General features: G+C 31.9%; 1 long non-coding RNA gene across 2 annotated transcripts; it reads right to left on the reverse strand.

Annotated features, from left to right (window-relative positions):
• Positions 1–1323: 1323 nt before the first annotated feature.
• LOC121228260 (uncharacterized) lies at positions 1324–4912 on the reverse strand. Of its 2 annotated transcripts, none has more exons than XR_005925799.1 (2): positions 4639–4912; positions 1324–1664 (listed from the first exon to the last, which is right to left on the reverse strand). It is a non-coding gene; the product is annotated as an uncharacterized lncRNA (long non-coding RNA). The 2 variants fall into 2 exon arrangements; XR_005925800.1 differs by having other exon boundaries at positions 1324–2566.
• Between the last annotated feature and the right edge of the window lie 287 nt (positions 4913–5199).

Genomic DNA, 5199 nt, shown 5'->3' on the forward strand with positions numbered 1-5199 from the left:
GAGTATAAGACATCTTTCATAAAGAGGAAAAGAAATCTTCACTAAAGCCATTCTACAATCTATCCTTACGTACACTATGGCTTGTTTTTTACTCCCAAAATCCTTGTGTATCGAGTTGGAGGGAATTATAGCTAAATTCTGGTGGCAAAAAGGTCGAAATAAAAAAGGCATTCATTGGTGCGTTTGGAAGGAATTATGTTCGTTAAAAGAAGATGGTGGGCTTGGTTTTCGTGATGTTGTAAAATTTAACATAGCGTTGTTAGCAAAACAAGGTTGGTGTCTTGTTAATTTTCTAGATTCATTATTAGCGCGTGTCTTAAAAGCAAAATATTATCCCAATTCAGATTTTTATAAAGCTCGGTTAGGGAATTTACCTTCGCTTACCTGGAGAAGCGTTTGGGCGGCAAGAGGTCTCTTCGAGAAAGGCTTATGCTGGAGGGTTGGAAAAGGTGATAAAATTTTCGTATTAGGAGATTTGTGGATATCAAGAAACAAAACAGATCGTTTGCAACATCATAGAAATCAAGAAAATATCAAGTTAGTATCGGATTTAATAGAAACTAATAATAGAACTTGGAACACAGAAGTTGTAATGGCTACCTTTCAACCGAAAATTGCGAGGAAAATTTTGAAGATCCCGCTGGCAGAGTTAGCACACGAGGACTTTCAAGTTTAGATGGGGAGTTGTCTAGTGAGTTCTCAGTAGGGAATGCCTATAAACTATTACAAGAGACTAGCGAGGATCCTAGTAATATTAATTTACAGACCGCGACTAATAACTTTTACAGAAAATTGTAAAAGCTATACATCCTTTCAAAAGTTACGTTAACAGTATAGAAAATATCTTGGAATTTCATCCCTTTATTATTCAATCTCAAGCAGAAGAAAGCAATAGATAACGCTTTTTGCCCTCGATGCTGACAAAATGAGGAAGACAATTACCATATTTTTCATTAGTGTCCTACGACAAGAGAGGTTTGGAATCATTTAAAGCTCTCATGGGTACTTAATCGTAATTACCAGAATATGTGGGAATGGCTTACATGGGTTTTTAGCCAGGGAATGACTAAACAGATTCGCTATTTTTGCTACGGACTTTGGCTAGTTTGGTTTAACATGAATCGGTTAATATATGATAAAATAAATGTGTCAGGGAGGGACATTGCGAAACAAACTTACAGTTATATTTCTGAGTTGAACAGGATCAAAGAGAAGAGACTTATTGTTCAGTCTAGTGGAGGTGTTGTACAGAAAAGAAGATCAGGAGCACAATTTATGTAATACCCCCTACCCGTATTCATTGCCGGAATAGGGTACCAGCTATTACCGAAGTTTACGATTTTTTTTTATATTCAATATATCCCCTTTATAAGTATCTAACATTCCCTGCAATATTAAATCGAGACCAATCCACATCAACCAAACTAATTCAACATATTTTAAAGATAAATCCATGCATATTTATAAGATAACGTCATCACATACCCAAAACCAGGTTTGTTAACCATACTAATGGCTAACTTTTTATTCATTTCACGTTAACATTTACTTTATTAGCTTATACATGCCATTGATTTCCAAAACAAAGTTTCTTTATATACTGAAATCCTGAGGTTGATAGTGTGATGTGTCTCCGACCAAATCCGACCTCCGAGCTCTTAACACTACAAAATAGGGAAAAATGAAACAGGGTAAGCACTTTGTCCTTAGTAAACTCTTGTAACAAGAATTATACTTACCTAATATTTTCAATACAATACAATAAACATTCATAAATCCATTCAATGCATTATTACCCTAATATGCACAAACTCAACATTCAAGTTAGTACAATAATTTCCATTAACCAATAATATATACCATGATTGATGAGCTCATTAATACCATGATTTCCATTCCCTTGTTATTTTTCCATATTTATCCTGTTGAATTTCTCGAAATTTCGATGGATTTTTCAGAAGTACACTTTTAGTGTACAATTTTAGGGTCCGTCAATTCATATTTATGTGTGCACATTTCCATTTCAGAGAGCACACTCCCGCGAACCTCATCTTTACAGCGGGATTACCAGTCCAGGCTAAATCCCCTGTAATATAAACTCATAGAGTATTGTCGGGATTACCAGTCCAGGCTAAATCCCCTGCAACGACAATTACTCTAATGAGCTTGGATCTGAATTACCAGTCCAGGCTAAATTCAGACCCTAATTTGGATTACCCGTCCAGGCTAAATCCATTTTTCACATTTTTCGGGAGGGCTATATCAGGATAGGATCACCCGTCCGGGCTAGATCCTTTTTACCGTCAATTCCTTCTTAGAGATTCATCGAATTTTCCTTCCATCCAACAGGGATTTCTTCCGATTTTTATCAAATATATCAATGTTTCATCAATTTTCATACAATGAACATTCAAATCATATTCACATCAATAACATACATTTCAAGCATTTAAGAATAAAATTCAAGTTACACGAACTTACCTTGATACTTGTTCGTGTACAAAAATCTATTAATCCTGAACTTTTTCCTTTCCTCGATCTAGCTTCTTATTTGAATATTCTGGATCTAAATAAATAAATTTAATTATCAATTTAATACATTTCATATTCATATGCAACAATTTCTATAATTTCATTATTATTTATAGTTTATTCAAAGCTGTCTATTTGAGTCATAGTCACTAAATTATTTATAACTCGAGCTACAGAACTCCAAATTAAGATCTGTTAATTTCCCTGAAACTAGACTCATATATTTTCTTACATAAAATTTTCAGAATTTTTAGTTTAGCCAATAAGTACAGTTTATTCTTTAAAGTCACCCCTGTTCTGCTGTTTGATAGTTCTGACCCTTTTTCACTAAAAATTAATTATCTCTTCATACAGAATTTAGATGATGTTCCCATTTATTTCTCTTAAAAATAAACTTATTAAGGATTCTAGACATATAAATTTAGGCCCCTAATTATTTTTATTCAATTTTTTATGATTTTTCAAATTCAAAACAGGGGAACTCGAATTCATTCTGACCTTGTCTTACAAATTTTATTATATCTCAAAATTTATAAATCCATTGCTTACAGCATTTCTTTTATGAGAAACTAGACTCAATAAGCTTTAATTTCATATTTTTTTCATCTTATAATTTTATTCCTACAATTTATGGTGATTTTTCAAATTTAGTCTACTGTTGCTGTCCAATATTATTTTAGTGCAAGCTGTTTATTACCATTTTTCCCCTAAGCTTTTAATAAATAACAATTTCGTCCCTACTCAATTAGCCTCTCAATTGAGCTGATTTTTCTCAATTAACACTTTATTCTATCACCTTAAACTAGTTTACAACCTTTCGGAATCAAAATTTCAGGAATAGACTTTAATTCCAAACATTTTCACAATTAGGTCCTAAAAATCAATTTCTATTGAAATTACCTAATAAAATCATATAATAAACAAATTAAAGCTTTAATTTCATTCTATTTCATCATAAAATTACATCACTCAACCATGGTGACTTTAAATTTCATCCATGAAATCAAAAACTAATGAATTTAATAGTAAGACCTAGTTGTAAAAGTCTTAGAAACACAAAAATTACAAGAAAAAAGCAAGGATTAACTTACTTGGTGAAAAAATTATGGAATAACAGCTTATAGAACCCTCCTATGGCGTTTTTAGCTGCTGGAATTGAAGAGAAATGAAGAGAAATCTAGATATTTCCTATTTAGTCCAAGCTTTATTTAGTTAATTTTGCAATATTCCAATTTTTTCCTTAATTTATAAATTTTCCTGCTGATTTCATGCCCTTGCCGTCCAGCCCAAATAAATTTTGGTTTAATTTTCTTTTAAATCCTTTCTCATTAGACTCTTAAGCTATTTAATTATTTTAGCAACTTTTACACCTATTACAATTTAGTCCTTTTCATTTAATTGACTACTCAAACATTAAAATTTCCTAACGAAATTTTAATACCACATTACTAACATTTTATAAATATTTATAAAATTATTTTCGACTCGGTCTTACAAGATAGAGATCCTTATACCTTATTTTACTCAATTTCTTCAATAATTTCTTTTTCTAACTAACCACTAAATCGGTAAAAAAATTTTATCAATATTTTAATACGATTTTCCTATCATATCAATTTTCATGCAAAAATATTAAAATAAATTTCTCTTTAAATCGGATTTGTGGTTACGAAACCACTATTCCGATAACCTTGAATTTAGGCCATTACAATTTACTTTGATGTGGCCTTTGACCAACAAGCCTTCAGATCGGCCTCAGGACTATTAGTACGAGACGAGGAAGGAAGAATTCTAGCATCAAAGATGACCATCCACTTCGAAATCGCAAATTCATTTGTGGCAGAAGCGCATGCAAGGTTACAATCAGTCAAGTTAGGGTTATTCATGGGTCTTAACAAACAGGAAATTTTGGGAGATTCAAAGACTGTAATTAAAAAATACCAGAACACAGAGATAGACAAATCGAACATCGGTGCGATCATCAGAGATATCCAGCATAAGAAAGGCAGATTTCAAGAGATAAAGTTTCATTTCATACCCAACACAGAAAATTTCTATGCTCATACTCTGGAAAAAGAGGCGCTAAAGAGAGGAGATAGCCATTACCTGGTAAGACGACTTCTAGATTTAGCTCGCCAAGCGTCGGAGAAATGGAGACCTAGAGAACCGGATTGAAAGAAAATGAAGATGAATGATCGTTTCGAAGAGGTAATAGGAAAAATTAATTGCTTCCCTTGGAAACTGCTACTGTCATAATGTTGGAGAGGGCGTGAAAAGACAACACACCGAAGATCCAGCTGTCGATTTGACTGGACAAGACTTATTAGGTTTCCTATTTTGTTTTTTAATTTTTCGGATTCGTGGACCATTTATTTTTATTAGGCCGGCTTTGCTATATGTGCAGGCTTTGTATTTTATTAGGGCCCTTACTTATGGATTTAACCCATTTCTGTTTAGCTTGTTTATTTTATTAATAAAATTCCAGTCGAATCTTTTAGTCAAAAAATTCTTTCTTTTTAAAAGTGATAAAACTTATAAAATTAAAAAAAAATTAAATGAGAAATTTAATAATATAATAAATAATAAAGATTATATTAATCAGTTCAATTTTTTTTTCAAACTCATGCTTTTATATATGTATATATATTATATAGATTAATATATACG

The sequence above is a fragment of the Gossypium hirsutum genome, chromosome A04 (genome assembly GCF_007990345.1).
Source record: "Gossypium hirsutum isolate 1008001.06 chromosome A04, Gossypium_hirsutum_v2.1, whole genome shotgun sequence".
NCBI lineage: Eukaryota > Viridiplantae > Streptophyta > Magnoliopsida > Malvales > Malvaceae > Gossypium > Gossypium hirsutum.